Source organism: Microtus oregoni, unplaced genomic scaffold, assembly GCF_018167655.1.
Source record: "Microtus oregoni isolate MIOR12 unplaced genomic scaffold, Mior012 000001F_ref0000356, whole genome shotgun sequence".
In the NCBI taxonomy this organism is placed as follows: domain Eukaryota; kingdom Metazoa; phylum Chordata; class Mammalia; order Rodentia; family Cricetidae; genus Microtus; species Microtus oregoni.
In genome coordinates, this window is record NW_024543060.1 from 49,833,498 (window position 1) to 49,842,396 (window position 8,899).

Below are 8,899 nucleotides of genomic sequence, written 5' to 3' on the forward strand. Positions count from 1 at the left end.
CTTTAGAGTATTGCGTGTGTTGTGTTCTTGTAAAGTCTTGAATCACACCTGGAAAGTGTGTCTATTGTCACATCACCTTATTAAGTTATACACAGTCACCTCAATACACACAGATAAAGTTACATAGTCCCTAGCAGTATGTTATACTTTTCTATAGCCAATCATTTGAACTCTATTGAGTATGAATGATAAGCATGCATTTAAGTGTATGTAAATCAGAGACAGATTTTCCAACTCTACTCGAGGATCAGCTAACCCAGGACAGCTTTCAGCATGCATACTTTAATCACCTGCTGATGCTCGTAACTTCTACAACGTTTATTAATTAAACTACTCAATATGAAATTAGCTTTTGTATCAGTTAACCCCATTTTGCCATAAAGTCTTCTCTTACTTTTTTATTGTTACTACCTTCGTTTTGCAGTGTTGAGAATCAGAGTCTTGCGCACACAGAGCCAATTTTCTACCACTGAACTACACTCAATTTTAGTTTTATTTTAAACATTTTCTAATATACAGTGAACATATGAGTTAAATTTTTCATATGACATGAATCTTTGTCTTTTAGTTTGAAACGTACTACATTTATCAATGTGCTTATTGATGATAATTTTGATTTCTAGATGATTGTCTTTTTATGCTTTTCTTTCTACTTATGCCTCTTTTCTGTTTTGTTTTCTGCTGTGATAGGTGATGATTTCTTTGGAATCAATGTTCAAATGTAATGTATCTGTTTATTCTTATGCAGTTTGAACATGTGTGGATATATATGCTTCCCTTTTCCAACTTCTACATGGCTATCATCTGGAATACATAGCACCTGGAAGTTCTAACTAAGCTGCGGCTTTAGAGCCATGCCAATCGTGTGGTTGTGATATATAATAATATTTTATTACACTCTTTAACACCATCTCTGTATCAAAAAGAAGACAGTAAATAATCAACAACTGAAATCTGCCATCCCAAGCTGAAAAACACTGCACTGCTTTCAAAGCCAAAGTTCTCACGGGTCTGGGGAGGGTTTGCTTGTATCTGATCATTTAAATTATTCAAGCAGTTGTTGCATGTGAAATAAGAAGACATGAAGATGAAGAGGAAATTAAGACCTCACAAATTAGTGTTTGAAAGCCACGGAGATAGCTCGCTTTCAGGATGTCAGCACTTCCTGTGAATAATGTTTGTTCAGTGGCGGAAAAATAATAAATAAAAATTTTATCAGAACTACCCAAATGCAACTGTTTCCAAGGCTAATTTATGACCAGCCAAACTCATTGTTGTGTACACAAAGAAAATGAAAGAAAAAAAATCTCTGGTAATAGATACCACGATTTTTTTTCTCTTAATTGAAGAATATAATTTTAAATTATCTGAGTAATATTAGTGGTAATTTTAACATCAAGGTGACAATGAATATAAAACTAGACAGAAAATTATTTCTTGGGCAGGAAAGATAGTGCCTTCACAATCCGTGGTGCTGATCTAGGTGACTTTATCTAGGGCACTGCCGGGTGCTAATGCCCTCCGTTGTCTCACTCCCTACAGGTGTTAGGTGAGAAGTCATTAAATCCTTGCAAATCAGGGCATCCCTCCCTGGAAGCCTGCCAGTTAAATTTTAAGCAGAAGCACATTTGTAACTGGTTCTTCCAAGAAGCCACCGCTAATGGCTGCTTTCGTATGTGCAGCTGTGGGTCATAGCCCACGGTCCCTGGCTACCCTCGCAGCCCGCCACCTGAAGATGGAGACAGAATGCAAGGGCTAGCTCAGTCTTTGCTGCTTGTCTTCGTTTGCTTCACGGCCTGAGGGACACATCCATTCTCAAGTGAGATCTGAGCGATTTGGAAAGGATGAGAGAGGCATACGGTGTCGTGCCATGATGCTGCACGCTTTGGCATCAATAATTTTCTTAAAACTCCTCGGATGGAGAGGAGTGCCGCGAAATGCTGTCCTCTGGGTGTGACGTGGCGGCTGCACGTGTGAGCTCCCTGGGCTGTGTTTACTCCACAAAACCTGTACAAATCAAGCCAGTTCAAAAATTCCAGCATGAAGGAGGGAGGAGACCATGAGGCCTCGCCGAGGAACTACTGGCAGTTGAAGGCTTCTGCAAAAAGGAGACTCACTTTTCATAGGCACTACAGGTTTCCCAGGCCCCGGGTGGATGACCCACACCTATAGTCACTAATTGTTCATGAATCTATGATTTGGTAGAGCCTGGGTAGAAATTCCACGATATCTTTACCACCTTCTAAATCACAATTTAAGCCTTCCAATCACCCTCCCTCTTTCTTTCTTTCTTTCTTTCTTTCTTTATTTATTTATTTTGAGATATGTCTCTTCCCTTTTTCAAAGCATTCATTAGGCATTGTCAGTATTAAATTCAAAGCTGAAAGAATAGGGTCTATCTGAACAAAACTACTTTCAATATTTTCAGTAATCCGTCCATGATTCAGAAGCTGGACCCCGGCAAAGGCCACTGCCTCCTGCCCTAGAACAACCTCATGCAATCTCTCAACCACATTCCACATTTCCTGTCTTACCCGCTACACAAATCAGTCTTCATCTGTGTGTGCCCCTACTAAACCCATTCAGCTTGGCCAGTCTTCCCTTCTCCTATTACCATGACCAAAGGCTATCTTCTCCACGATATTTCACACCACCTCATCATCCTGACATCCAGCACACCCCTAAACCTGGATGCTAATCCCAGAGGGCTGAAGATCAGAGGTCTCCTTGACATCTTTGTTTCTGTAGCAAAGGCTGAGGATCTTAAAAATGAAGGATAACTTCTGTCTGTTCATTGCTCATTAATCTCACTGAGCCAAATGAGGATCTATCTATCTATCTATCTATCTATCTATCTATCTATCTATGTATCTATCATCTATCTCTATCTATATATATATACCTATATCCATCTATATTGATATCTATATAAATATATGTGTCTATCTATTTATATTATCTAAATATATCTATATCCATTTATATTTATTGATATCTATATAAGTATATGTGTCTATCTATTTATATTATCTATATATATCTATATCCATTTATATTTATAGACATAGATAAATATATAAATATATAAATAGACATATTTATATAGATATCAATATAGATGATATAGGTATATATAGATAGATGATAGATATAGAGATAGAGATAGATAGATATAGATATAGATATAGATAGATAAATGATAGTTATTTGATGAATAAATCAGGTTGACAAAAACATCGATGAAAAAAATAAACCCAGTAATTTTTTTGCTAAGTTAAAGAAATCCTATAGAATATATAGATATATAGTCTATATGTAGAATATATAGAATATATATTTTCAAAATATATATGTTTGATTAATCCAGCAGCATTTATAATCAAATGTCTTTTAGCAGCTGTTGCTCCTTTCTCAGGCATCAGACAATTCAAAGATAACACAACAACATACAGTATCCAGAGGCTCTGGGCATTTTTCCATCTTTACCTGGCTTTGCTTTAAACTCCATTTCTTTTATTTTTATTTTTAATTTTTGGTTTTTTGAGACAGGGTTCCTCTTCTCTGTGTATCTTTGACTGTCCTGGAACTCACTCTGTAGATATGGCTATCACCCTGCCTCTGCCACCTGAGTGCTGGGATTAAAAGTGTGTGCCACAACACTCAATCTCTCTCTCTTCTCTTCTCTTCTCTTCTCTTCTCTTCTCTTCTCTTCTCTTCTCTTCTCTTCTCCCTCCTCCTCCTCCTCCTCCTCTTCTTCTTCTTCTTCTTCTTCTTCTTTCTCTCTCTCTCTCTCTCTCTCTCTCTCTCTCTCTCTCTCTCTCCTTCCCTCTCTCTCTTAAGGACTTGATCTTTTTTCTTCTCTCTCCCAAGCCTACACATATTTTTAAACACACTGTAAACCATTTAGAGGTTTTCTTCACCTGAGTGTATCTTTGCTGTATATCTCTTTTTCTGACCACATGAGTCTTTAATTTGCTAAACGATATGGCTAGGATGAATCCAGCCCATTCCTTGGCTTTCTGAGTGTCTAGCCTCATGGTGGAAATACAGGTGGGAGCCATGTTTATTGCCAGAACTCTATGGAGTTTCAAGGTCCTTACCACCACTGAGAAACCTACTGTCAGCTGTTCATAAACACCATTTAAGTGATTGGTGATGGGGCCTCTTAAAAGGGTTGCAGAGTTTTTTCAGCTAAAGCCGAGTCAGGAAGCCTCTCTTAAATGAGATGTGCTTGCCTCTAACAAACAGAGCCCACCTAAGAAAATGCTGCTACCAAGAATCCATGCTTAACTGTGTTCTTTTGTGTCTAGAATTCCTTCCCAAGCTTTCTCAGGTTTTATGTGGATGTAGTTGTCCATGTTGATGCCCAAGGGTTCCATTGGATATTCAGGTACCATCATAACAATTATGGTGGTTTTAATAGGAATGGCCCCTCCAGGCTCATATACTGAATGCTAAGTCATCAGAGAGTGGCACATTTAAGAAGATTAGAAGGATTAGGAGGTGTGGTTTTGTTGGAGGAACTGTACCACTTGGAGTGGGCTTTTAGGTTTCAAAGGCCACTGCTAATGCCAGATTGTTTCAGCTACTGCCCAAGCATGTGCATAGGCTGCCATGCTCCCTACCATGATGATAATGGACTAAACCTCTGCAATTGAGAGCAAGCATCAAACTAAATGCTTCTCTTGTAATAGCTGCCTTGGTCATGGTGTTTCCTCACAGCCATAGAACAGTGAGTAAGACAGAAATGAAGCCTCAGAAGATAGTGACTATAAAAACAATTCCAGCTCTTGCAAATGAAAAGCCTTTGTGTGATTGTCTTATAACATAAAAATGTTACATCAGGCCCACTGGGGAAACCGTGTCCTGCTCTCAACTAAATTTTGAAGAGAACTTAACTATGTACTGCCCACCTCAAAATAAGTCAGTCCCCCCAAGTGATACGGGTTTATTTAATGTAATCTTAACATTTCCATATCTAATTCTTCAGAACAGGGAAGACTAACCTAATATTTGGTTAACCAGAATATCTGCATTTCTCCAACTGCTATCTGTGCTTTTTATTTTCTCCTGAATTAAATAGGAGCTTATCATGAAGCCAAACATTTCAGTTGGAGTTTGCCTCTTTTGAGTTTGTTTTCCTCCTTCAGGACTCACTATCTTGTTAGCATGTGGTTCCTTGACTGTCTCTGGATTTCTTTGATGAAAGTCTCAAGGTAAATTGGTTTGCTTTACCTCCTGAGATGGTAATTTAGATAGACAAGGAGAATCAGACTCCCAAGCACTCTCATTGGCCTTTCATGATCAAATCTTCCTGTAAACAATCAGAAATGGGTAAACAGGGTGGATTAACTCCTTGCTCGCAAAAAGGAATCTATCTTAGGCAGAGGCACTGGCCAAGCTCTCGCCTAGTTCCGTCACTGTCTCCCAGAAGACCTAGTTCCAAGGCCACCCACCTTTTAGGACTGAGAACCATAATTGCAGTAGAAGTTCTGGTAGTTGTCCAATATTGTCCTCTTTCTACCCTTTAATATAGAGAGTCACCTCAAGTCTGTGAGTACTTCAGGCCCAAAATCTCAGACTTGACTGACGCCACTTCTACACACATCCCATGGATGGGTATCCTAGAGACCAGAGAGATCTTAGCAAGAAGTATGTGCTGATCCTAGAAGACATTGAGGATTTAGGAAGACGCTCGCGTTGAGTATAGCTGTGCCATGTTGAAGGAACTGCGTCGGGCTGCATCCCCGGCACCCGGCCGCCTGCATGGCTAGCTTATGCCCGGAAATAATTACATGAAAACTGTATTCTTTTAAACACTGCTTAGCCCATTAGTTCCAGTCTCTTACTGGCTAGCTCTTACATATTGATCTAACCCATTTCTAATAATCTGTATAGCCCACAAGGTAGCTTACCAGGGAAGATCTTAACCTGCGGCTGTGTTGGGTGGGAGAATCATGGCGACTCCTGACTCAGCTTCTTTCTCCCAGCATTCTGTTCTGATTACTCCACCCACCTAGGGGTTGGCCTATCAAATGGGCCAAGGCAGTTTCTTTATTAATTAACCAATGAAAGCAACAGATTAGAAAGAAATCACTCCCACATCAGTGCCACAGGCATCAGTGGCAAACTCTTCCTGGCTCTCGGAATCTTCTCATATAGAAGGTCTAGGGCTGGTGGAAAATCACAGAACCCATGTGTCCTGTAATCTTCTAGGTAGAAAATGGAAGGAGAACCCCAAACTGATGAGTAGATTACTGAAGTTAATGTGGGAGGGCCCTGCCCATTGTTTGTGGTGCCATCCCTGGGCTGATGGTCCTGGGTTCTATAAGAAAGCAGGTTGAGAAAGCCATGAGGAGCAAGCCAGCAAGCAGCTCCCCTCCATGGCCTCTGCATCAGCTCCTGCCTCCAGGATCCTGTCCTGTTTGAGTTCCTGCCCTTTCTTCCTTCAAGGATGAAGAGTGATACGGAAGTGTAGGCCAAATAAACCCTTTCCTGCCCAAGCTGTTTTGTTCATGGTGTTTCATCACAGCAATGACACTAAAACATTTATAACCAGTGGGAAAAGTACAAATGAGAGACAAACTCACATTTTCTCTTCTTGCTCAGTTTTTCGTTTTCCAGGATCTAACCATGTGCTGTGGATGGGTCAAGCTTCAACATCTCTTGTTAAATAATCTATTGCAAACTATGGTGGGCATCCCTCCTTTTCCTCTGCTTCTCACATGAGACAAACATCCACTCCATTCACTTTTCAGGCTGATTAGACCACTACCACACCCCAGCACACCAGATTGAGGTTAGGTTCAGCAGATTGAGGTCATTATTCACCAGTGTGGCAGTGCCCCTCCCCAGGAGTTAAAGGTATACTTTATTGAACAATGACGTGTGAATTAAGTTGGTGTGTTACTTCTAGGCTGATGCATTGGGAGCTGAGAGATGGGTAACCACCTAAGAATGTTTGCTACTCTCAAAGAGGACCTGGGATTGGTTCCCAAGCACCTACACTTGGTGGTTCTCAACTGCCCATAGCTCCAGTTCCTGGGAACCAGAGCCTGCTTTTTACTCCATGAATATCCACACCCACGGAATGCATGTAAGTACACTATGGTGCATGCATATTCATAAAATAAAATAAACACATAAATCTTTTTTTTTAAAAAAAAAAGAGCAAACACAATTGTGTTTTCTTTGTCTCAGCAGCGAACGAAACCCCAAGGATTGTCTGATGCACCAGCTAGCTCTCCAGGTGTGAGCGATTATAGGGGAACCTCAACTGACTGGTGGCAAATAGAAAACAGATTGCCTTTGGTTTTCTTTTTTGTTTGTTTTTAAGGCACTGAAATGTTTGTAACTTACCATGAATCATACCAATATTAGTGACTGACAGGAGAATAGAAACTATTTCAGTTATATGTTCTAGTTAAAGCACAGCAGCAAAAACTACTTACGGAAGAAAGGGTATGTCCAGGTCATAGCCTGTTTGGCGGGAGCTCAGAGCACAGGCTGGCCACATCCACAGCCAAAAGAAGAAAGAGGTGAACAGAGCCAGGCTGTCTGCTTTCATCTGGCTATCTCCCCTCTTATACAGTTCAGGAACCTCTGAGTAGGGAATGGCGCTACCCATGAATGCCTACTCTTTCGGTATCAACTAAAATCAAGCGGTGTCTCGCAGACATTCCCACAGCCAAGGTGTTTCTCTCACTTCACACTTTCTTCTCAAGTGATTCTAGCTTGTGTCAAGCTGACAGCTAAAGACAACCGGAAGACCTAGATTTAAGTATTGCCAATTTCTTAAAGTGAGCCATTTGCCAATTTATTTAAATGCTGGAGTCCCTGCTTATGTCTCCAGCCTGTCTCATGAAGCCATTTGCAAGAACAAAAGCACAATAACAAGTATGGTTATCTTAAAAGGACAGGTCTTAGCCACGCTGACCCTCCTTTATGGTGGGCCACTGAGGCAGGAATGATAATGCACTCAGATGTATCAGCAGAGGACTGATTGGGGATATTGATAGGAAGATAACATAAAAGATAAGAATGAGTGATCCCTGTTCCCCAAGAGGCTGTACCTTAAGAGCTATAATAGAAAGTTTTTTTTAAAGTATAGGATTGGGAGCAGCCATTTTCAGTGTGTCAGTGGGTATGGACAAAACGTGGAGCGCTGTCCACTATGGGGGCAGATGGGATAAGGGTTGAGAGAGCAGCAGGGGTAGCAAACAGGAGAGCGACAAGGGAGTGAAAGTGTGCTTGTTCTAGCCGTGGGTAATCATATACACTGTACATTTACAATATATACTGTAATATATAATACAATATATATATACATTGCAACACATATTGATATGATTACACACACACATATATTATATATACATATACATATATATTACTCTCTAAGGACCCGTGATGAAGTTCATTGTCATCTTCCTTCTGTCTTCGATGAGAGAGCAAAGGCTCTGAAATGCCCAATAGACTTGAAAGCCGGCATCCTCCTGGCTGGTCATACTTCGACCTCTTTGAAGACAGCTTTAAAAGGCATTTCCCAATATGCATGACCCTGGAAGTGCTAGCGGCATATCCCATTATAGACCATGCCCTCTCTGCTTCACTCCCAAATTAGGTGGTTAAATTTCCTCTTCACCCAGGCCTTCGGCAGCTCCCAGCGCCTGTGGGGCCTAATTGAGTCGGATTCTCCTGGGGACTCGGCTCTGCTGTTTCCTGATGAGTAAGGGGAGAAGGGAGCAAGATGCTGAGTGTCCTCATTAGCAAGGGACCCCCACTTGTCATCGCTCTTAAAAGCATCATCGCCATTTTAATTAACCATCTTTGCCATCGGGGCTACAAACAATTGTCTCAGCACTCTTCCTAACACAGCTATGTCTGCTTTTAAAGGTCC